At 38.1% G+C, this 26318-nt stretch overlaps 1 protein-coding gene across 1 annotated transcript in view; it reads left to right on the top strand.

The window, feature by feature from the left end:
- ANO3 (anoctamin 3) overlaps positions 1-26318 on the top strand; it is a 361962-nt gene that overhangs the window by 297947 nt on the left and 37697 nt on the right. The gene's annotated exons all lie outside the window — the stretch shown is intronic.

Here is a 26318-nt window from a genome sequence, read left to right as displayed (position 1 = left end):
TGGTGTATGTAAGTCTTTCACATTTAGGGTGATTATTGGTAAATGTGGTTTGCTTATAGTCATTCTGGTTTTTGTTTCAAGGTTGTCTTATGTTCTTTTTGACTCTTTTCCAATTTGTACCTCTTTGTTACTTTATGTGGATGGTTTTCTTTTTTTTTCTTTTTTTTTATTTAAGAAAGGATTAATTAAGAAAACCATAGGGTAGGAGGGGTACAACTCCACACAATTCCCACCACACAATCTCCATATCCCACCCCTACCCCTGAAAGCTTTCCCACTCTCTATCCCTCTGGGAGCATGGACCTAGGGTCATTGTGGGTTGTAGAAGGTGGAAAGTCTGGCTTCTGTAATTGCTTCCCCGCTGAACATGGGCGTTGACTGGTCGGTCCATATTCCCAGTCTGCCTCTTTCTTTCCCTAGTAGGATGGGTCTCTGGGGAAGTGGAGCTCCAGGACACACTGGTGGGGTCTTAAGTCCAGGGAAGCCTGGCCAGCATCCTGATGGCATCTGGAGCCTGGTGACTGAAAAGAGAGTTAACTTACAAAGTCAAACAAATTGTTGAGCAATCATGGACCCAAAGCTTGGAATAGTGCAGAGGAAGTGTTAGGGGGGTACTCACTGCAAACTCTAGTGTACTTCCGCTTTCAGGTATATACTTTGCAGTAGTTTATGGATACATATGAACATATGCTCTCTCTCACAGAAACTGGTGTATATCTAGGTTTTGGGACTTTGTTAGAAAGTGAACCACCTGAGATGGAAATCGAGTATACTATGAAAGGAAAGGTCTCACCCAAGTAATGAAGTTGAAGGGTTGTCATTCCACACGTGAAGTTTCTGGACACAGTCTGAATTGAAGCATGAATAGGTGGCAATCAGTGTGTTGGTTAGGTTGTGATCGGCAGATGCAATATTATTTGATATGGATTGGGAGAGGCATACGGGAAAGTGGGCCCTATCCAAGGGTTCCAGACTGGGGGAAGTATAGGCTCTATAGTGGAGATGTGAGGTTCCTGCTGTCTTAGGGTTCAAAAAGACAATCAATAGTTAATGTTATCATCACATTATTTGGTAATTGGGTTAACTTTGAAAAGTCCTATTGTTAGGGTTTGCTGTACAGTGTCCAGTATATTGTATATAGCGGTGCTATTGGTTGCTTCTGATCTACTTGGTCTAGGCTTTTGAGAGAGTCTCCGCATATCAAATACACAGCCTATATATTAAAAAGGTTCAGTCTGTGTTTTAAAAAACTTGAGACATACCATTAGTTTTCCCCCTCTCATATTAATTAACTAGTGATTTATATGACTATATTTTATTAGGAGTGTACATAAACACCATTCCCAACACCAAAAGACTGTGAACCATCCCACCCACCCACTCCCACCCCCCACTGGCCCAGGAAGCTGCATGTCTACCCCTCAACACAGAGTTTTTACTTTGGTGCCCTACCTAAAATTTGGTCAGGTCCTGCTTTTAGTTTCCCTTTCAGATCTTCTTACTTAACTTCTGTTGATGAGTAGGATCATCCCATACTCATCTTTATCTTTCTGAATTAGCTCACTTAACATAATTCCTTCTAGCTCTGTCCAAGATGGGTCAGAGAAGGTGGGTTCATTGTTCTTGATAGCTGCATAGTATTCCATTGTGTATATATACCACAGCTTTCTCAGCCACTCATCTGTCGTTGGGCACCTGGGTTGCTTCCAGGTTTTAGCTATTGTGAATTGTGCTGCTATGAACATGGGAGTACACACCTGTTTTTGGTTGGGTGTTATGGAGTCCTTGGGGTATAACCCCAGGAGAGGAATTACTGGATCATATGGAAGGTCCATGTCTAGCCTTCTGAGAGTTTTCCAGACTGCTTTCCACAGAGGCTGTACCAAGTTACATTCCCATCAGCAATGTAAAAGGGTTCCTCTGTCCCCACAACCTCTGCAGCATTTGTTGCTGCTGTCCTTTTTGATGTATGCCATTCTTACAGGAGTGAGGTGGTATCTTAGTGTTGTCTTAATTTGCATTTCTCTGACAATCAGTGACCTAGAGCAGTTTTTCATATGTTTGTTAGCCTTTTGGATCTCCTCTGTAGTGAATGTTTTGTTCATATCCTCTGCCCATTTTTGGATGGGGCCATTTGCTTTTTTGGTGCTAAGTTTGCTGAGCTCTTTATATTTTTTGGTGATTAGTTTCTTGTCTGATGTATGGCATGTGAAGATCTTCTCCCATTCTGTGAGGAGTCTCTCTGTTTGTTTAATAGTTTCTTTGGCTGTGCAGAAGCTTTTCAATTTGATGTAGTCCCATTCGTTTGTTTCTGCTTTAGTCTTCCTTGCAGTTGGGTTTGATTCATCAAAGATCTCCTTAGGTGTAGGCGGGAAACTATTTTACCAATGTATTCCTCTAAGTATTTGGTTGTTTCTGGTCTAACATCCAGGTCTTTGATCCATTTGGAGTTAATTTTTGTTTCTGGTGAGATAACGTGGTTCAATTTTATTCTTTTGCATGTTACAACCCAGTTTTCCCAGCACCATTTATTGAAGAGAGCCTCCTTCTTCCATTTAATGCTTTGGGCCCCCTTATCAAAGATTAGATGTCCATAGGTGTGTGTATTCATTTCTGGGCTTTCAGTTCTGTTCCACTGATCTGTGTGCCTATTTTTGTTCTAGTACCATGCTGTTTTGATGATGATGGCTTTATAATATAGTTTGAGATCTGGGAGTGTGATGCCTCCATTTCTGTTTCTTTTCCTCAAGATGGTTTTGGCAATTCTAGGTGTTGTCAGGTTCCATATAAAAGATTGTAGTGCTTGTTCTATTCTCTTAAAGATGCCTAGTGGAACTTTGATGGGTATTGCATTAAATTTGTATATGGCTCTGGGGAGAATATTCATTTTGATGATATTTATTCTTCCAATCCATGGGCATGGGATATCTTTCCATTTCTTGGTATCAGTTTCTATTTACTTGAGTAGCGACTCATAGTTTTAGTATACAAGTCTTTTACTTATTTGGTCAACTTTATTCCTAGGTATTTGATTGATTTTGCTGAAACAGTAAATGGGAGTGATTTCTGGATGTCTTCTTCTTCAGATTTAGTGTTTGCATAAAGAAATGCCACTGATTTTTGTACATTGATTTTGTAGCCTGATACCTTGCTATATTGCCTAATAACTTCCAGTAGTTTTCTTCTGGATTCTTTAGGTTGTTCTATGTATACTATCATATCATCTGCAAATTGTGAGAGCTTGACTTATTTCCTTCCAATCTGTATTCCTTTGATTTCTTTCTCTTTCCTGATTGCTATGGCAAGAACTTCCAATACTATCTTGAAGAGTAATGGTGACAGTGGACAGCCCAGTCTAGTCCCCAATCTAAGGGGGAATGCTTTCAGCTTCTGTCCATTGAGTATGATGTTGGCTGTAGGTCTGCTATATATAGACTCCACTATCTTGAGGAATTTCCTATCTATTCCCATTTTATGTAGAGTTTTGAGCTTGAATGGGTGTTGAATTTTGTCAAAGGCTTTCTCTACATCTATTGAGATAATCATGTGGTTTTTGGCTTTGCTTTTATTGATGTGGTGAATGACATTGATTGACTTACGGATGTTGAACCAGCCTTGCATTCCTGGGATGAATCCTACTTGGTCGTGATGAACAATCTTTTTGATGTGTTGCTGTATCCGGTTGGCCAAGATCTTGTTTAATATTTTGGCATCTATGTTCATCAGAGATATTGGTCTGTAGTTTTCCTTTTTTGTTCTGTCCCTATCAGCTTTTGGTATCAGGGTGATGTTGGCTTCATAGAAGGTGGAAGGGAGTATTCCTGTTTCTTCAGTCTTATGGAAAAGCTTAAGAAGTATGAGTACTAAGTGTTTCCTGAAAGTTTTGTAGAATTTATTTGTGAAGCCATCTGGTCCAGGACTTTTGTTGTTGGGAGATTCTTAATAACGGTTTCATTGTCTTTGTCTGTGATTGGTGCATTTAGATTTTGTAGTTCTTCTTGATTCAGTTTTGGAAGGGCGTATGCTTCTAGGAATTGTTCCATTTCTTCCAGATACTCTAGCTTGGTGGTGTATAATTATTTATAGAAGTTTCACAAGATTCTCTGGATTTCTGTAGTGTCAGTTTTGATATCTCCTCCATCGTTTACAATTCTATTAATTTGAGTCTTCTCTTTTTTGGTTTGGTGAGTCTGGCTAGAGGTTTGTCAACTTTTTTGAATCTTTCAAAGAACCAACATTTGGCGTCATTGATCTTTTGTATGGTTCTTTTATTTTCCATGTTGTTTATTTCTGCTCTAAGTTTAGTGATTTCTGTCCATCTGGTTGCTTTAGGGTTCCTTTGTTCCTCTTCCTCTAAGTCCTTGAGATGTGCAGTAAGGCTGTTCATTTGAGCTTTTTCTTGGTGTTTAATATGTGATTATATGGCTATAAATTTCCCTCTGAGTACTGCTTTAGCTGTGTCCCAAATATTTTGATAGGTTGTGTCTTCATTTGTTTCCAGGAACATTTGAATTTCCATGCTCTGACACAGTGGTTCTTAAGGAGTATGTTGTTTAGTTTCCAAATTCTGTGACTTTTTATAATTTTCATTTTGTTGTTAAATGTTAGTTTTACTCCACTGTGGTCTTAGAAGATACTTGGGATGATTTCAATGCTCTTGAATTTATTGATGCTGTCTTTGTGGCCTATCATGTGGTCTCTCCTTGAGTATGTGTTATGTGGATTTGAAAAGAAGGTGTATTCCAGTTTTTTGGGGTGAAGGATTCTGAAAATGTCCAAGAAGTCTAGTCAATCTCTTCATTCAATTCTCTTGTATCTTTATTGGTTCTCTGCTTTGTTGATCTGTCTAAGTGTGAGTGTGGGGTATTGAAGTCTCCCACTATTATTGTATTACTATTGATGTATTTTTGAAATTCTTTCAGTAAGTGCTTGACGTATTTACATGGTCCCTCATTGGGTGCATAGATGTTAATGATTGTTAAGTATTATTGGCTAACTGATCCTCTAATCATTATGTAATGTCCTTGCCTATCTTTTATTACTTTATTTAATTTAAAATCTATTGTGTCTGAGATGAGAATGGCTGTTCCTGCCCTTTTTTGTGGTCCGTTAGCCTGTATGATAGTTTTCCATCCTTTCACTGTAATTCTGTGTTTATCTTGTTGTGACAGATGGGATTCTTGCAAGCAGCATATGATTGGGTTATGTTTTCTGACCCATCACCCCACTCTGTGCCTTTTGATGAGTGAGTTTAAACCATTGGCATTTATTGATATTATGGATTTAATGTATTGTAGTGCCAATGTTCAAAAAAATTTTGTTTGCTCTGATACATTGCAAGCATTATAGTGATGTTCTTGTTTATAAGAGGTCTCTTAGAACCTCTTTCAGGGCCGGTTTGGCGATGGTTGCCTCCTTTAACTGTTGTTTGTCTAAGAAGGTTTTGATCCCTCCATGTAGTTTGAATGAAAGTCTAGCAGGATATATTATCCTTGGTTGAAACCCTTTTTCCTTCAGGGCTTGATAAATATCTTGCCATTCTCTTCTGGCCTTTAGAGTTTGGGTGGAGAAGTCTGCTGATAATCTTATGGGTTTTCCCCTGTATGTGACTTTTTGTTTCTCTCTTGCAGCCTTTAGGATCCTTTCTTGATCCTTACTCCTTCTCATTGTGACTATGATGTGTCTTGGTGTCTTTAGGTCTGGGTTGATTCTGTTTGGAACTCTCTGGGCCTCTTGAATCTTGATGTCCTTTCTGTTATTCAGGTTTGGGAAGTTTTCTTCTGTGATTTCCTCTAGAATGTTTGCTTCCCCTTCCTGTCTTTCTTCCTCTGGCAGGATAATGATATGAATGTTACTTCTTTTGAGATCATCCCATATGTCTCTGTTGTTGTTTTCAGTGTCTTTCAATCTCTTTTTGAGCTCTTTCACCTCTTTCTTAGTTTTCTCTAACTCATCCTCTGTCTGACTAATTCTGTTTTCTGCTTCTGTTAGTCTGCTTTCCCTTCCCTCAGCTTCTTTCTTCAGTTCAGCTATTTCAGCTTTCAGTTCTCTAATTGCCTCAAGATAATCAGTATTTTCCTTGGGGGTCTCAACTGTTGTTTCCCTAATACTTCCTTTCCTCCAATGTTGTTTTCATTTCTGTGATTAATAAGTTTATTATTGCTTGCATACTTTTCTTATCTATGGTTACTTCTAGCTGATTTGTAGTTTCTTCTGGGATCTTGTCTTTATTCATTGGAGTAGCAGTTTTATTTGTTTTTGATTTACCCATTTTTTTGATTTATGTGTTTCTTTTTTTTCTGCTCTGTTGTTCCTCAGTTGTTGTGTCTTGAATACAATCAACACTAAATACCTTTATGACAATTGCACTCACCAACCTCAGGAATTACAATAGCAACTGAAGCAAGTATTGAAGCAGTTTAATCACTACCAGTTAGCCAAACAATGTCTCCAGTCCGTGAAAAAATAGTAATCAAATCCCAGTGAAGAAAAAAGAGAAAAGAAAGAAGGGATAGCAAGAATAGACAGTTATGCAAATCTACTATCCACTGTATATTCTAGTGGTAACAAGAGGGGAAAGGGAGGTCGAGCAGAGATACAAGCATAGAGAGTCCCTTTTTTTCTACTCTATTTTTTAACCCAAATTAAGTTATAGTCTCCTCCTTGGTGTCACTGCTAGGACCCCTTATTGACTGGCCTACTAAAGGCAGAAAATCCTACTGTTTCCAGATGATGTGGTCAGAGCTCAAGCCACTAGCAGCTTCTCAGTCTACCACTTCCAGGAACCTCAACAAGGGTACAATTCTACAGAGTTCCCAAGATTAGAGTCCCCTGTCCTATACCTTTTATTGAAAGCTTCCCTTATATTTATTTCTCTCTGGGAGTATGGCCCAAGATTCTTCATGGGGTGTAGAAAGTGGAAGGTCTGGCTTCTGTAATTGTTTCTTCACTGATCATGGGTGTTGGTAGGATGACCCATATCCCAACCTGTTTCTATCTTTCCCTAGTGGAGTAGAGCTCTGCAGAGGTTGGTTCCAGGACACATTGGTGAGTTTGTCTGTCCAAGGGGGTCAGGACCACAACATAGTATCATCTACAACTTGGTGCTTTAAAGGCAATATGATATAAAGCAAATTATTTAATAAACAGACACCCACAGTAGTGAATAGGGCAAATTAAACTAGGGGGTCTTCATGTGGGAGGAAGCTGGGAAGTCTTTTTAAGTATATTCATATAGCCCATGACTTTAGTAATTTTTGCCTGAGCCTGATAGCATGCAGGTGGACTAAAAGTATTATCTGGGAAGATAGTTTCAGATATTAACATAGGACTGGAAAGCTGTATTGGGCAGAGAAACTCTCAAATATTACAAGAGTATATAAATACCATTAACTATTAATGTTAACCCCATCGATCTGACCTAAGGGCCATATCTATTCATATTTAGCACAGGAGCTTGTATAACTTTTGAGTCCCTGTCAGTCTAGACTTGCAGTCCATGGTTACAACTAAGAACATTCTAGGCTGCACTCATTTCAGGGCCAGTTTTCCTCCAGTGGCATAATAGACAGACCCAAGTCTCCCTTCAGAGAGTAAGGTATTCCATAAAATTTCTGCTCAACACTGAGGGCAAGGTCCTAGAGATTCCACCAATAGGGCTTATAGCCAGCATCGTGTTTTGAGGAAACTCTTATTTTCCCACTTAATGGCTTTGTCTCATTTGTTATATATTAGATAACTGTAATGTGTAAGCTCACATCTGGGTTCTTGATTCTACTCCATTGATCCAAGTGTCTATTTTTATTGCAGTACCCCACTATTTAAACCACTATTGATTTTTAATATGAACTAAAATTGGAGAGCATGGTAACTTGGTTATTTATTTTTTTTCTCTGGGGCTTTGGCAGTTTTGGTTCTATACAAATTTTGGGGCAAGTGATTCAGTTTCCATTGTGTCTAACTTACAATATTTATGACACTCTTTTGTAAATTGGCCTTGCATCACAAGTACTGGTCATATCTCTCTGTCCATTTTGCCCTCCTGTCTTCTATGTCTTTGTTTTCTCTTGTTGTTATTGTTTGTGTAAATGGTTGTATTATACCACTGGTAACTCCATTTAGAGTTGGGATTCCCTTGCTCATTTTCATTTAGATTATTAGTAATTCTTTCAAGACAGGGTTGGTGGTGGTAAATTTGGGAAGAATTTTTTTATATATTGTTTATTTCTTATTAAGTACTTGTTACAAGTTTGTAAGAGTACAATGTGTAGTTCCACCCACTCCCACCAGCAATATTTTGCATCACCATCTTCCTATCTTTCAAAGATAATTTTCATAGTTCTCACAAGTTTTACAAGCAGTTTGCATTCTTCTGTTTTGTTTGGATTTTTTTTTGCAAGTTCATATAAATCAGATCTCTAGATTTCACATCTGAGTGAAACCATCTTGTAGTTGTTTCTCATCTCTTTACTTATTTTACTATGCATAATCACTTCCCAGTTCCATCCATTTTGTCCCACAGGATACAATATCATCTTTTTATTGTTATTATTACAGAGTAGTATACGTGTCATATATATTAGCTAGTCATCTTATAATGGGCATTTAGACTGTTTTCACTCTTGGGCAATTGGAAATAATATTTCTATGAACGCAACTATTGTCATTGTGTTGCTGGTTCTATTCCAATACTAATCATCTCACTGAAAGTTGGAACTTATTTGCTTCTTTTCATGTTCCTCTCATAAATTCCTGCAAGATAGTGGTGGTATTGGCAAATTCCTTCAGTTTCTGAATGTTTGAGAAGATCTTTATTTCTGTCATATTTGAAAAATAATTTAGCCTGATACAGAATTTGTGGCTGACAATTCTTATCTTTTAATACATTGAATGTGCCATTCCACTTCCTCCTTACCTCTAGGGTTTATGATGAGAAATCTTATGAAAGCCTGATGATTCTACCTTTGTATGTGACCTTCTTCTACTCCCTTGTAGCTTGTAATATCTTTTCCTTGTCCATGATTTTCGATAGTTCTATAATGATGTGTCTATTTGTTTGTTGATTTGGATTTAATAATGTAGGTGTGCATTCATCTTCATGGATTTCTATATTTTGAACATTGCTCAGGTATGGAGAAGTCTCTGTTTAAATTTCTTTGAACATGTTCCCCACTCCTCTCTCTCTCTTCTTTCTTAGGGATGTCAATAACCCTGATGTTAATCTGCTGATGGAGTTTGTCTATGGAGTCTACTATTTAGTTGAGAAGTATTTTATTTTTAAAAATATTTTTATTATCTTTATTTAGTAGATAGGGACAGCCGGAACTCAAGAGGAAGGGGGGTATAGAGAGTGAAAGAGACAGAGAGACACATGCAGCACTGCTTCACCACTTGTGAAGCTCTCCCCCTGCAGGTGGGGACTAGAGGCTTGAACCTGGCTCTATGCGCATTGTATTATGTGCACTCAATCAGATGAATCACCACCTGGTCCCAGAAATGTTTCTTTTTTCCTACACCTTTCCTCTCTAATAGTTTTAAATTCACAGTGTAGTGGATATATTTTCTAGTGTTTATGTTCTCTCCTCCATCTGATTAAGTCTATATCCAAGTCCTCTTACCTCAGTCTGAGCTGCATTCTAAGTATCTTTTAGACCCTGCAGTTTCTTTCTGTACTTTGTAATTCTTTGGTAAAATGAAAACAGAGTTCTTCACTCTTGACTTTAATTTCTTGAATCAATTTTATAATGAGTTTTCAGAACTCTTTCTCTGTCATTTTTTTTCTAGATCTGTGCCTGTCTAATCATATGGGGTTTCTGTCATAGCTATCTGTGTATTTCTCAGTTTCTTCATTTAGTGTGGCTTTTGTTGTTGTGCCGTCAGAAGGAGCTCTTGCTAAAGTGTTCAGTTTCCCTGTGTATATATCTTGGTGGGAGAGGGGAAATTAAAAAAATACATATTTATAAAATGGAGATATTGACAAGACTACAAGATAAGAGGGGTACATTTCCACACAATGCCACCCCCAGAGCTCCATATCCAATTCCCTCCCTTGTTAGCTTACCTATTCTTTATCCCTATGGAAGTATGGACCCAGGATCATTGTGGGGTGCAGAATGTGGAATATCTGATTTCTGTAATTGCATCTCCACTGAATATGGGCATTGGCAGGTCTCCCAGACTCTCTCTCTCCCTAGTGGGGCAGGGATCTGGAGAGGTGGGGCTCCAAGACAATTAGTGGGGTCATCTGCCCAGGGAAGTCAGGTTAGCATCATAGTAGCATCTGGAGCCTGGTGGCTGAAAAAGTTTCAGGACCCATCTTCCCTAGGTGGGAGGTAAAGTATGTTATCCAACCTCCTTTTGGAGAATGGAACAATCCCTACCATTGTTGATCTACATTGAGAGTAAGTCCTATAGGGGCCTAGAAAGGGGCCCATTATGTTGTTCCTGATGGAGATGACCCATGACAATGGCTAGAGGGATCTGTTAGAGGTCTAGGCCCATTATGTCTGTATGGGAATCCCAAGACTCCCTGACTAGGGCCCCAATGATAAGTTTCACTTTATTAACTCCATCCTTCTTGATTCCAAATTCACTTTAATGTAAATTAATGTATACAATCAGTCCCAAAATTCATATCTTTATTGCTTAACTTTTAAACCTAAATTTTAGTGGTAATCTTTGATAGTATGACATCTGTCTAGTCTCAGGATCAGTGCATAATTTTTCATAAAAAATTACATCACAGCAGAAGTACATTTATATTTTAAAATAGATGGTATTCCTTGGTAGTACCAAAAAATTGGACTTCATATATTACCAAGTAATTGGAGTTAATTTTTAAATATATTTTACTTATTTCCTTTTTGTTGTACTTGTTTTTATCATTGTTGTGGTTATTATTATTGTTGTTGGATAGGACAGAAAGAAATAGAGAAAGGAGGGAAAGACAGAAAGGGAGAGAGAAAGATAGACACCTGCAGACATGCTTCACTGCTTGTGAAGCGACCCCCCCTGCAGGTGGGGAGCCGGGGGCTCGAACTGGGATCCTTAATGTCAGTCCTTAATTTTTTCGGCCATGTGTGCTTAACTTGCTGCACTACAGCCCAACCCACAGTTGGAGCTCATTTTTACCATTCTCTGCATTTTGCAAACTTTATCCTAGGTATAGAGTGCACTTTAGTCAACATTCTAAATATATTTGGATGAATTAGATCCTGTATTCTATTAAATTATTGACCTATACCCATTTCTAAAACCCACAGCATACAGTTTCATGTGCCCAATCTCTACTTGTTCCTAGCTTTCATGCTACTTAATAACTGGTTACCACTGGTTACCAATTAGAGTGCAAATAAATTATGATTACAAAGTAGGGTGGATCAAAGTGCTTGACTGTGCATTTAACTTGGAAGGAAGGTAATTCTAAATGACTCATTTAATAATAGGGTCTTATTTTTACAATGCATTGTTTAATTTATTCACATCTATATCCACAGTTTCTAGAAATTCAGAAAGGTAAATTATTAGGAACTTGAGTATTCTCTGTTTAATTCAGTGAAAGGCACTGGTGTTCATTTTCACAGGGAAAGTTAAATAATGAAGCTCTGACTTAGAAAAGAAGAGCATAAAGCAAGTGAGATATGTTTAATATGCCCCTTCATAACATCATTACTTCGTGTCTGATGTTGTTCTCCTTAGATTTTGTTCATATGATCTCTACATAAAACTTCCAAAACAAATAATAATGAGAAATATGGCTTCTCAGCTCAGAGTGAATTATAAAGTTTAGTCTACAAGAATTTGGAATACAGTGTTTCCCTCTTAGATATCATCTCTTATTATTTTACATTTACTGTCTCTTTCTCTATACTTATTCCTTTTCATTCTAAATATGATGTGTCTTGGTGTCTTTAAATCTGGGTTAATTCTGCTTGAGACCCTCTGGGCTTCTTGAACCTTTATGTCTTTTATGTTGTATATATTACAGAAGTTCTCATCTATTATGTCCTGGAAAATGCTTTCTTCCCGTCCCTCTCTTTATTCCTTTGGTAGGCATATAATGTTAATTTTTCTATACTTTTTTTCCTATTTTTTATATGCCTATAATTCTATTTTCTGCCTCATTTATTCTATTCTCTCTCCCCTCTGTTGTTTTCTGTAGTTCAGCTATTTTGTTGCCCTGTTTCGGATACTGTATTAGCTTGTTCAGCTAGTTAGGCTCTTAGCTCTGTTATTTCAGGTTTCTGCTAATTACCTTGAGTAATTAGTGCTTTCTTACAGAGACTCATTTGTTGTTTCTGCATTTATGATGACAATTCTTTCAAAGTCTTTCCTCACTCCTGTGATTAATTTCTCAACTAGCTTTTGGGTGTTGATCTCATTTTTGTGTGCTTCTATCTTTGGGAGACTTTTAGCTGGACTTTTTTCCTGATTGATTTCTCTAATGTTTCTCCTTGGTTTAGCCATTATTGTATTGTGTTATGAGGTCCTTCTCTCAGTACTTTTCAGTCCACTGATCACTCTTGCCTAGATTGACTTGTGTCTAAGAAAGGTACTTAAGGAGTTTACAGTTGTGGAAATTAACAGTTGTTTCAATGTTATCTCAGTCCCTGAGTTGAAGCACAGTGGCTGTAAAAGCCTCTTTTGTTCTTTCCCTTCCTTGTAGGCTATGGTAGCCTGAGGCCTTTTTACCTATAAGTAGTTTTTTTAGCTTAATCACTCACTACTGATGAAAAGATAAAGCATGTTGAGGGAAGACAGCACAGTGGTTAGGGAAAGAGACTCCCACACCCCAAGTATCCAAAGCTCAGGGCTCAGTATATCTTCTCTGCCAAGCCAGGCAGTACTGCTGGACCCTGTTTATAGTCTGTAGGTTCTGAGTCAATTATTCACCATGTTCTCATTAGGAGAAAAATGTGGGAAGGCTATCACTATACAGCCCCACTGATAGACCAGTTATATGCCTCCTAATATCAGCAAAGAGCCTCCCCCTGCTTCTCCAGCCTCTGAGGGACACTAGCAAATGGAGACTCACAGTTGTATTTGGTTAGTCTTAGGGGAGTCTTGTTCTCCCTTCAGCAGTCTTTTTGTTGGTAAAACAGATTGGAGGTGGCTCCTCAACTGGAAAAATGCCAGACTGCTACCAGTCACTAGGGAGTTTATATGGGCTTTTGCTCCAGGAATCTCTCCCTAGGATCCTCCCTGTCCATGAGCCACACATGTTTTCACTCACTGGTGACTTGGTGGGTTCCCAAAGTTGTCCAAGTCTCATCTTGTTACAGTCTCAGATGATTTTTGATATTCCTTCTTCTTTAGAGAAGTTTCTCTACTGGGTAGAGCTGGAGGTCTGGGCAGAGTTGTGATTTCTGGATGCTCTGGTGATTTGGTGAGTTCCCAAAGTAGTTCTAGTCCTGTCCTGTTGTGTCTCCAGGTGGTCTCTTTTGATTCCCCAACGTTCTCTCTCACTAGTTGATATTTTGAGCAATGTAGTCTAACAGGACTTTAACTTACTGCATTTGAAAGTGATTTTTTAGGTATGTTTTCTATAACACATATATTTGTCTCATAAAATATAGTGACAAGAATCATTGTACATAAGCGCTTTCAATCTCTCTTTTCCCTTATACACATAACTATTCCAACACACACACACGCACACGCACGCACACACACACACACACACAAACACAAACACACACACACACCTTTCTTGCACTGATATTTATTTAAAGCTTTCTATCCATCTGGAAAGATATCTCACCAAGAAGAATGCATGCTTTTCCATATACACAGCTCAGATTCAAGCCTGATCCCCACTGCACTGGGGGAAGAAAAAGAGATGTGGTTTTGCATGGTCTCTGTGTCTTTCTCTGTTTTTTTACTTTCTTCTCATCTGAAAATATTAACCTCCTCAGGAAGAGGCCCTTTCAGACATTAAAATCTATGCTAGAATACAATAATTTCTCAAGAACTATTTGTTTAATAAACATTTTTATTTATAAAAAGGAAAAATTGACAAAACCATAGTATAAGAGGGATACAAATCCACGCAATTCCCAGCACCAGAACTCCGTATCACATCCCCTCACTTGATAGCTTTCCTATTTTTTTAAGCATCTGGGAATATGGACCAAAGGTCATTGTGGGATGCAGAAGCGGGAAGGTCTGGCTTCTGTAATTTCTTCCCCTCTGCACATGGGCATTGAAAGGTCAATCTATACTCCCTGCCTGCCACTCACTTTCCCTAGTATTGTGAAGCTCTGGGGAATCAGAACTCCAGGACAGATTGGTGGGGTTGTCTGTCCAGGGAATTATGGTAGGCATCATGCTAGATTCTGGAACCTGGTGGCTGAGGCTCTTTTAACATACAAAGCCAAACAAATTTTTGATTAATCATGAATCTAAAGGCTGGAATAGTGCAGATGAAGAGTTGGGGGAGTACTCCAATTTGTAGATAGCTAGTAGGCATAATTTAGTTATATTGCAAAGGGCTGTGGATATACTAGGTTTTTTGTTGTTGTTGTTGTTGTTGTTTTTCCCCAAGCCTGAAATCTGATATGCAGGTGGATCCATGTTATTGTCTGGAGAGATGATGTTGTGGCTGGAAAAGGAGCAGAAAGCTGGATCAGGGAAGAGAGTAGCTCCCTAATATGGGAAAGGGTATAAATATTGTTGACTGTAAACACCATCTATTTGATGTGGTCTGGGGCCCATATTCAGCTTAGAAGCCTATGTGACCTCTGCATTCCTGTGATCTGAGATCACATTATGTAGTCATGAGTAGGAACATTCCAAACTGCCCCAATATCAGGACCCATCTTTCTCAGGTGTATCATAGAATATATTATCCAGCCTCCCTTCAGAGGATGGAACATTCACTACCATTGTTGATCCAGGTTGAGGGCAAGGTCCTATGAGGGACCCACAAAGGGGTCTATTGTGTTCTTAATGATAGATGTGACCGGTAACAATGGAGATAGGGGTTTATTTGAAGTCTAGGCCCATCAATTCTGTTTGGGAATCTCAGGACTCACCGAATAGTGCCCCAGCTGATAGGGTGTCCTAATAGTGACTAAGGAGTTATTGTTAAAGTATGCCAGTCACTTGCCCTTATTCAATTTTTGCAGTCCTTGCTGTGTTAAGGTTAGCTTTGGAGTGACTTAGAGAACTGTCATAGGAAATAGGTGAGGAGTGTATCCAAGTCTAATTAGATACTATTTCATTAGGAACTTTATACTGACTAACTGCAGACTATTGTGTACTTTTGCTTGCAGGTATATATTTTGCCCTGATTTATGGATACATGTGGACATATACTCCATCTCATGGGACCAGGTCTATATCTAGGTTTTGGGGCATTTTTAGGAAGTAATCCACATGGAATAGAATTAGAGAATACTATGAAAGGAAAGGTCTCACCCCAGTAATGAGGGTGAAGGGTTGACATTTCATGCCTGACATCTCTGAACACAGTCTGAAGTGAAGTATGCTGAGGTGGTACTCATTGCATTGGTTTGGTTGGGATCAGCAGATGCAATACCATTTGGTATGAATTTAGAGAAGCATGGAGGAAAGTGAGCCCCACCTAGAGGTTCCAGGAATGGGGGAGATATAGGTTCTATAGAGGAAGCAGGATGGTCCTGCTGTCTTAGGGTTAAGAAGACAATAGATTTGTGTTGCTATAATCACATTATTTGGAAACTGGGTTAAATTTGAAAAATCGCTTTGTAAGGATTTCTGTATCATAAACATCACCATAATTTATGTCCTTTGACATTATTTGTATATATCTGTGCCACTGTTTGATTCTGTTCTACCTGGTCTAAGCTTTTAAGAGAGTCAAAATATCAAAGACAGCCTATGTATTAAAAAGACTCAGTCTGTGCTTTAAAAAAATTGAGACATACCAGCAATTTTTTTCCTCTCATACTAATTAAATAGTGATTTATATGAATACAAATTGATAGGAGTGTACATAAACAACATTCCCACCACCAAAATACTGTACCCTCCTCCCTTCCCTGCCCCACCCTGGAAGCAGAACTTCCATCCTCACCCTCTACCCAGAATTTTTACTTTGGTGCCATACTCCAAATTCAGTCAAATCCTGCTTTTATTTTTCCTTTTCTGTTCTTCTTTCTCAACTTCTGTTGATGAGTGGGATCATCCCATACTCATCTTTATCTTTCTGACTTAGCTCACTTAATATAATTCCTTCTAGCTCCATGAAAGATGGATCACAGAAGGTAGGTTCATTGTTCTTAATAACTGCATAGTATTCCAATGTATATATATATATACACACACACACGTGTGTGTGTGTGTGTGTGTGTATCACAGGTTTCTCAACCACTCATCTGTCTTCTTTGGGCACCTGAGTTACTTGCAGGTTTTAGCTATTATGAATTGTGCTGCTATGAACATAGGAGTACACACATCTTTTTGGTTGGGTGTGATTGAGTCCTTATGTTGAATTTTAGGAGAGGAATTGCTGGGTCATATGGAAGGTCTATGTCTAGCCTTGTGAGAGTTCTCCAGACTGCTCTCCACAGAGAATGGATCAATTTAGATGTCCATAGGTGTGTGTATTCATTTCTGGGCTTTCAGTTCTGTTCCACTGATCTGTGTGCCTATTTTAGTTCAAGTACCAGGCTGTTTTGATGATGATGGGCTTATAATACAGATTGAGATCTGGGAGTAATGCCTCCATTTCTGTTTCTTTTCCTCAAGATTGTTTTGGAAATTCTAGGTATTTTCTGGTTCCAGATAAATGATTGTAGTTTTTGTTATCTTCTCTTAAAGAAACTTGGTGGAACTTTGATTGGTATCATGTTAAATTTGTATATTACTGTAGGGAGAATATTCATTTTGATGAAATTCTTCCAATTCATGAACATAGGATTTCTTTCCATTTCTTAGTATCATTTTCTATTTCCTTGAACAGTGACTCATAGTTTTCAGTATACAAGTCTTTCCCTACTTTGGTCAGCTTTATTCCTAGGTATTTTATTGATTTTACTGCAACAGTGAATGGGGGTGATTTCTGGATGTCTTCTTCAGATTTAGTGTTTGCATAGTGAAATGCAACTGATTTTTGTACATTGGTTTTGGAGCCTGACACCTTGCTTTACTGCCTAATAACTTCAAGAAGTTTTCTGCTAAATTATTTAGGTTTTTGTATGTATACTGCAGTATTATCTGCAAATATGAGAGTTTGAATTCTCCCCTTCCAATCTGTATTCCTTTGATTTCTTTCTCTTGCCTGATTGCTATGACAAGAACTTCCAATACTATGTTGCAGATGGTGATAGTGGACAGCCCTGTCTAGTCCCTGATCTGAGGGGGAATTCTTTCAGCTTCTGTCCATTGAGTATGGTTTTGGCTCTAGGTTTGCTATATATGGACTCTACTATCTTTAGGAATGTCCTGTTATTCACATTTGCAGTGTTTTGAGCATGACTGGGTGTTGGATTTTGTCAAAGACTTTCTCTGAATCTATTGAAATAATCACGTGGATTTGGCTTTGCTTTTCTTGACATGATGAATGACATATATTGAACCAGACTAGCATTCCTGGGGTAAATCCCTCTTGGTCATGATGAACAACTTTTTTGATATATTGCTGTAACCAGTTGGCCAGGATCTTGTTTAATATTTTGGCATCTATGTTCATCAGAAATAGTGGTCTGTCATTTACCTTTTTTGTTGTGTCCCTATCTGCTTTTGGTATCAGAGTAATTTTGGCTTAATAGAAGTTGGAAGGGAATGTTCCTTTTTCTTGGTTCTTGTGGAAGAGCTTTAGAAGTACAGGTATTACCTGTTACCTTAAGATTTTATAAAATTTGTTTGTGAAGCTACCTGGTCAAGGACTTTTGTTTTGGGGAAGATTCCTAATAAGTGTTTTGGTTACTCTAACTGTGATTGGTGAATTTAGGTTTTGTAGTTTTCTTGGTTCAGTTTTGGAATGTTATATGTTTGTAGGGATTCTTCCATTTCTCCCAGATTCTCTAGCTTGGTGGTATATAGTTCTTCATAGAAGGTTTGCCTGAGTTTCTGTATTTCTGTGGTGTCAGTTGTGATAGCTCCTTTATTGTTTATTTATTTGAGTCTTTTTTTTTTTTTTTTTAGGGAGTCTGGCGAAAGGTTTGTCAATCTTGTTTAATTTTTCAAGGAGCCAACATTTGGCTTCATTGGTCTTTTGAATGGTTTTCTTATTTTTGTTGTTTATTTCTGCTTCAATTTTAGTTATTTTTTTCCTTCTGTTTGCTTTAGGGTTCCTTTTTTCCTCTTCCTCTAAGTCACTAAGGTGTGCAGTGTTTCTTAAGCAGTATGTTGTTGAGTTTCCAAATTCTGTAACTTTAAATAAATTTCTCTTTGTTGTTGAATGCTAGTTTTACTCCACTGTGGTCTGAGAAGATACTTGGGATTATTTCAGTGCTCTTGAATATTTTGATACTGTCTTTGTTGCTTAACATGTAGTCTATCCTTGAGGATGTGCTGTTTGGATTTAGAAAGAATATGTATTCCAGTTTTTTGGGGTGAAGAACTCTGAAACTGTCCAGGATGTCTAGTCTGTCCATCTCTTAATTCTCTTGTTTCTTTGTTGATTCTCTGCTTCGTTGATCTGTCTAAGTGTGGGAGTGGGTTGTTAAAGTCTTCCACTATTATTATATTACTATTGATGTATTTTTGTAGTTCTTTCAGTAGGTGTTTGATGTATTTAGATGGTCCCTCACTGGGTGCATAGATGTCAATGATTGTTAAATCTTCTCGGGTTATTGATCATTATGTAATGTCCTTGCCTATCTTTTACTACTTTATTTAACTTAAAGTCTGTTGTGTCAGAGATGAGAATGGCTGTTCCTGCCTTTTTTTGTGGTCCATTATCCTGTATGATAGTTTTCTATCCTTTCACTTTAAGTCTGTGTTTGTCTTGTTGGTTCAGGTGGAATTCTTACAAGCAGTTTATGGTTGGGTTGTGTTTTCTGATCCATCTTCCCACTCTGTGACTTTTAATAGGTGAGTTTAAGCCATTGACATTTATTGATTTTATGAATTTAAGGTATTGCAGTGCCATTATTCAACAATTTTTTATTTGCTCTGATATATGACAAGTAATATAGTGATGTTCTTGTTCATAAGAGGTCTTTTAGTACCTCTTTCAGGGAAGGATTGGTGATGGTTGCCTCCTTTAACTGTTGTCTGTCTGAGAATGTTTTGACTCTTCCATCTAATTTGAATGAAAATCTAGTAGGATATACTTATCCTTGGTTGAAACTGTTTTTCATTGAGGACTGGATAGATACATTGCCATTCTCTTCTGGTTCCTAGAGTTTGAGTTGAGAAGTCTGCTGGTAGTCTTATGGGTTTTCCCCTGTATGTGACTTTTTTTTTTTTTTGCAGCATTTAGAATCCTTCCTTTATTCTTCCTTCTTTTCATTGTAACTATGATGTATCTTGGTATCTTCAGGTCTGGGTTGATTCTGTTTGGGACTCTCTGGGCCTCTTGAATCTTAATGTCTTTCCTGTTGTTCCGGTCTGTGAAGTTTTTTTCTAATATTTCCTCTAGGGTGTTTACTTCCTCTTCTTCTCTTTCTTCCTCTGGTAGTTCAAGTATACGAATGTTACTTCTTTTGAGATCATCCCATATGTCTCTGTTGTTGTTTGCAGTGTCTATCAATCTTTTTTTTTTTTTTTTTTTTTAGTTCTTTTACCACTTTCTTAGTTTTTTCTAGCTCATCTTCTGGCTAATTCTGTTTTCTGCTTCTGTTAATCTGCTTTCCCTTCCCTCACCTTTTTCTTCAGTTAATTTATAGTATTAGTTTGTTCTACTAATTGGCCTTTTAGCTCAGCTATTTCAGCTTTCACTTCTCTAATTACATCAAGGTAGCTTGTGTATTTTCTTTGAGGGTCTCATCTGTTGTTTCCCTAATTCTGATAGTCCTTTACTCCATAGTTGTCTTCATTTCTGTGATTATTAATTTTCTGTGATTATTAATTTTATTATTTCTTGAGTACTTTTCTTATCTATGGTAACTAATGACTGATTTGGAGTTTCTTCTGGGCCCCTTTCCTGATTCATTGTGTTGGCAGTTTTATTTGCTCTTGATTTAATTATTTTTTTATTGATGTGTCTTTTTTATTTTTCTGTTCTGTTGTTCTTCAGTTGTTATGTTTTGAGTACAAGCCACACAATACTAAAGACCTTTATGACAAATGCAGTCACCTACCTCAGAAATTACAATAGTAACTGGAGCAAGGATTGATGCAGTTCAACCAATACCAGTCAGCCAAACAACACCTCCTGTTCAAGAAAAAATAGTAACCAAATCCAAAAGAAAAATAAAGAGAAAGGAAAAAAGGGAAAGCAACAACAGAAAATTATGAAAATCTACTGTCCACTATAAATTCTAGCAGTAGAAAGAGAAGTAGAGAAAACACACACACACATACACACACACTCCACTCTGAGTCATATTTCTTCCCCCAAATAATTCACAAGTGGTTGTCAGTGAATTCAGAAAGCAAAAGAAGGAGGAAGGAAGAAAATAATTTAAAAAAAAGGAACAGCAGTGAAAGGAAAGAGTTTTTTTTTTTTTTTAATTAGCTAGGAGGAGGGAAAAAGGAGAGTGGAGGAAAGAGTTAGAGAGAAACAAGTTCCTCTCACAATGGATAGGATGCCGAGTTACCTAGCAATGGGAAAAAAAAAAACATTTAATTAATACAATAGAGTAAAAAACCCTAACAGTCAGTCTGCAGCTTGGACTGCTTCGGATTGGCTGCAAGCAGCCTGAACAAAGATAGCCAATTGTAAAAAGTATCCAAAAAATAAATAAGTAAAAAACCTCCAGGTACTCTTTCCAAGGCAGAGATGAGGCTCTGATTGGTCAGGTATTTTGTCACTCAAATAGAGTAGCCTGCCTCTTAAAAAAAAGAGAAGTTAAAAAAAAAGGAAAAGGCTTGGAATGACACCCCTGTTGATCCAGGAACATTGATAAAGAAAATAGCTCAGTAGGAAGCCTGCTAGAAGTGGCTGTCCATTCCCTGGGGGCTGGTTCTGGGGTGGGTGGGGAAGGGGTGAGCTCAGAAATAATAAAACGATTTTCCTTTCTTTGTCCCCCCCTGACCTCAGTTTGCCAGCCCAAGTGTGGGTTATAGAACCCCTCCTTGGTTCACCCTGACAACCCCTCGTTCACCTTCCTACTGGTGGCTCAGTATCTTACCCTATCCAGAGAATCCCAGGTCACAAGCTGCTACTTTTTGTAGTTCAGGGCAACTATTGCTCCCAAGGTGCCATCTTGGCTCCATCCCAGTAGATATATCTCATAGATAATTATTTATAGAATCTTTTAGGCTTCTTGAATCATATTACTTGATAAGCAGAGCATGAACAAGTTCATGTTAAATCAGAAAAAAATTTGCTGCTCATGAATTTAGGTAGTTGTGTCCTAATATTTGAAAATGAATGGGTATATTTCACCGGTTACTTGTATCAGGGGCATCATCATAAGCCTTCTTGAGAGTCTCTAAAGGACCTTGCTCTTCATACCAAACAACAATGGTAGGGACTGCCCATTCTCTGAAGGGAGGCTACAACAAGTTATGCAAGGAAGACTCATCCTGAAATGAGTATAACCCAAAATGTCCCTAGCTGTGACCATGCACTCTGAGCTCAGACTGACATTGATGCAGCGGTTACACAGTCACCTATACTAAATATTAATAGATTTTGGCCCTAAATCCATATAGTGGTATTTGTATACTTTCCACATATTTAGGAGCTACTCTGTGCCCTAATTAAGCTTTCTAGTCCTGTTCTCAACTATGACATCAACTTCCTAGACAAAACTTTTTTATACCACCTAAATTTAGTTATTGAGCTCAGGCAAAAATAACAAGTTATGGGCTTTTTGAAATATATCTAAAATGGACTTCCTAGCTTCTTCCCACATGAAGACCCTTAGTTCCATCTGCTCTATTTTTACCTTTATTGTTTATATTATTAAACAATTTTTCAAGTCGCAGACAATACCATGACATCATCCTGACTTTGCTGAGCAGAAAACCTCACAATATGTCCTAGAACCTCACCTCCCCAAAGCCTTATCCCACTTGGTGAAAGATAGAGACAGGCCTTGTGTATGGAAGGGCTTTTCAATGCCTGTGTCCAGTAAGAAGCAATTACAGAAGCCAGACCTTCCACCTTCTGCACCCCATAAAGAATTTTGTTCCATATACCCAGAGAAATAAAGAATAGGGAAGCTTCAATGGAGGGGATGGGATATGGAATGTTGGTGGTGGGAATTATATGAAATTTTATATATAAATCATTATTAAATCACTAATAATAAAAAAGAAATTATCTTTGGTAAAATGTAACAAATATTTTAGGCAAATAAAACTAATGCCTAAGTAGTTAAAATAAATAGATAGATAAACAAATAAATAAATGGGATGTGTTTGTAAAGACATAAAAAGGAGAAATGAGAAAACACACTACAAAAATAATGAGACTGTTGTACTTAGTATATTTTTCCTATCTCAAGGTAGCATGTTCAGTTTTAAGAAGTAGGTTCAAAGATGAGTAAGACAAATAACCATAACAGACTTGCTTAAATAACTGATAGGAGAGGTGAACAGCATTTAGGATATTCAAATGCATACTTATCTCTTAAATTCTGCATCACAGTATATAATACTATTCAAATTTATATTCTAAGAGTGATTTGGTGAAATATAGGGCTATGCAATCATATATATATTATATGTATATATAATACTTTGAATCAAATATATAATTCTAAATATATGTATCTGAAATATTGGTAAATAGTATTCCTATACTTGAGTCTGTATGAATGGTGAACATAGTATTTGGGAGCCAGGAGAAGTTTTTAGAAGATGAGTAACATTACTATAAAAATCTGAAGTGAAAGAAACTTCCAGTTTCTTTGTTTGTTTGTTTGTTTTTTCCTCTGATGGACTTGGAATTCAAAGCTCTCTGGTCATTTTACCCTAAAATTTACCTTTCTGGGAATATGGACCAATTTTTTTTTTCTTTTAACCAGAGCACTGATCAGCTCTGGCTTATCATGGTGCAGGTAACTGAACCTGGGACTTTTTTTTTTCCTTTTTTTTCTTTTCTTTTTTACTTTTTACTTATAAAAAGGAAACACCAACAAACCAATAGGATAAGAGGGGTAAAACACCACACAGTTTCCACCACCTGAATTCTGGATCCCATCCTCTCACCTAATAGCTTTCTTATTCTTTAACCTTTTGGGGGTATGTACCCAGGAGTACAAAAAGTGGAAGGTCTGGCTCCTGTAATTGCTTCCCCACTGAATATGGGCATTGGCAGGTCAATCCATATTCCCAGCCTGTCTCTCTCTTTCTCTAGTGGAGCAGGGCTCTGAGGATGCAGGGCTCCAAAGCACATTAGTGGGGTCCTGTGTCCAAGGAGGTTCAGTTGGCATCATGGTAGTATCTGGAACCTGGTGGCCAAAAAAAGAGTTAACATATAAAGCCCCCAAAAAATTATTGACTAATCATGAACCTAAAGGTTGGAATATTGCACATGAAAATTTGAGGTCTCTGTTTTGAATATAACTATTAGGCCTATTTTGGTTATATTTCATAAGGCCCATAGCTATACTTATTTTTTTTTCCTGATCCTAACATCTAATATGCAGGTGCATCCAGATTATTGTTTGGGGAGGTGGTGTCATGGCTGGAAAAAGGGCTAGAAATCTGGATCAGGGAAGAGAGTAGCTCCCAAATATGGGAAAGGTGTATAAATATTGTTGACTGTAAACCCCATCTATTTGATCTGATCTGGGGCCTATATTCAGCTTAGAAGCCTATGTAACCTCTGCATCCCTGTAGATCTGAGCTCGCATTCTGTGGTCATGAATAGGAATGTTCCAAGCTACCCCAATTTCAGGACCCATCTTCCTCTGGTGTTAGATAGAGTATTTTATTCAGTGTACCTTTGGAGGATGGAACATTCTCTACAGTTGTTAATCCACATTGAGGGCAGGGTCCTATGGGGGACCACAAAGGGGTCCATTGTGCTGTTCCTGATAGAGATGACTAGTGACAATGAAGAGAGGGATCTATTTGAGGGTTTAGCCCATTATGTCTGTGTTAGAATCTCAGGATTCCCTAACTAGAGTCCCAGATGAGAGGGTGGCCTGATAGTGACTAAAGACAATGTGTACCACCTCGTCATGCTTCACTCACTTCAGACTGAGTCCAGAGTCATCAGCTGTACAATGTCAACCCTTCAGCCTCATTTCTTGTGTGAGACCTTTCCTTTCTCATAGGAATCTCTAATTCCATTTCAGGTGGTTCACTTCCTAATAAAGTTCCAAAACCTACATATAGACCAGGTCCCATGACATATTTTCACATGTATCCATAAATTAGGGCACAATATATACCTGAAAGCAAAAGTGCACAATAATCTGCAGTGAGTCAATAAATGAAACAAGCAAGTAGAAAGACCTAAAAAGACACCATAAACTTCCTAATGAAATAGTGTCAACTTAGACATAGATACCCTCCTCACCAACTTCCTATTATACTTTCCTCAGTCACTCCAATGCTAACCTTATCAAAGTAAAAACTACAAAAGCTGAATAAGGGCAAGAGACTGGCATACTTCAATGATGACTTTTTAGTTACTATCAGGGACTTTACAGCCTCAAGCATGAGAGTCTGTTTGCATAACCATTATGCTATCTACCCCTGCCCTTGACCAAAATTCTTTATGGAGAGCAGATTGTGGAAGATCTGGCTTCTGTAATTATTTCTCCACTGGGCATGGGTGTTGGCATGTTGATCCATATACCTAGCCTGTTTCTGTATTTTCCTAGTGGGGTAAGGGTCTGGAGAGGTGAGGTTCCAGGATACCTGCCCAAGGAGTTCAGGATGAAATTGTAGTAGCAGCTATAACTTGGTGGCTGTGGCTTGCTTAGTGAGTTTTTAGAGAGATCTTGGTTGTATTTTATTGAGTTTTCAGGAAACCTTCCTTTCTTCCTTCCTTTCTTCCTTCATTCCTTCCTCATTCCCTCCCTTTTTTCCTTCTCTTTCTTTTTCTTTCCTTTTTTTTTCTTTCTTTTTTTCCCGAGTTTATCAGAAGCATGATCTGGAATGGCTCCTACTCCATGTCTCCCAAATTCCCTTGAGCAAGGCTTCTTAAGTCTTGGAGTATCCCAGGATCAGTATTGTTTTAAATAGCCATAAGGACAAAAGAGTTTTTCAGGAGTGAACATCTGTACACTGTGTTTGTCATGGTTTGAAAAATGCTTTTCAGTAATATGAACTTCAGAATTCTACTTAGCTTTCTTGTACAGTGAAAAACACATACAATTTGATGATCAAAATGCAGGTCAGCCATTGGCCAGTTGAATAGCTTTGTTTATTTAAAGTCTCTGGCATGATATATAAAATGGAAATAGGGGCGGGGAGGTGATGCACATGGTTGAGTGCACATGTTACAATGAGAAAGGTTCTGGGTTCAAGCCCCCAGCCCCTACCTGCAGGGGAAAGCTTCACTGAGTGGTGAAGCAGGTCTGCAGGTGTCTCTCCCTCTCTATTCCCCCATTCCTCTAGATTTCTGGCTGTTTCTATCTAGTAAATAAATAATGATAATAAAAAATTAAAAATAAAAATAAAACGGAAATAAAGGTGCCAGGTAGTGACACTCCTGGCAAAGCACACATGTTACAATGTGTAAGGACTTGGGTTTGAGCCCCCAGCTCTCACCTTCAGGGGGAAAACTTTGCAAATGGTGAAGCAGTGTTGCAGGTGTCTCTCTTTTTCTTTCTTTTAAAATATTTTTTAAGTATCTTATTTACTTATTTATTTATTGGAGATAGGCAGTCAGAAACTGAGAGGGAAGGGAGAGGTAGATAGGAAGAGAGACATAAAGACAACTGAAGCACTGATTTACCACTTGTAAAGCATTCTCCCTACAGGGGAGAATGACCAGGGGCTCAAACCTGGGTCCTTGTGCATTGTAATGTGTGTTCAACCAGGCGTGCAACCACCTGGCCTCCAGGTGTCTCTCTTTCTATCTCTCCCTGCCCTCTCAATTTCTGATTGTCTCTATCCAATAAATAAAGACAACAAAGACTTAAAATCAATTTAAAAAATAAAATAGTAACAAAGATAATCCCAGAAACAAATTTATTACAAAAATGAAAAATTGGGGGCGTCAGGCGGTAGTGCAGCAGGTTAAGCACACATGGTGCAAAGCGCAAGGACCTGCATAAGGATTCCAGTTCAAGCCCCTGGCTCCCCACCTGCAAGGGGGT

Source organism: Erinaceus europaeus, chromosome 17 (assembly GCF_950295315.1).
Source record: "Erinaceus europaeus chromosome 17, mEriEur2.1, whole genome shotgun sequence".
In the NCBI taxonomy this organism is placed as follows: Eukaryota; Metazoa; Chordata; class Mammalia; order Eulipotyphla; family Erinaceidae; genus Erinaceus; species Erinaceus europaeus.
Note: the sequence above shows the minus strand (reverse complement) of the source record. Positions and strands in the feature narration are given on the sequence as shown.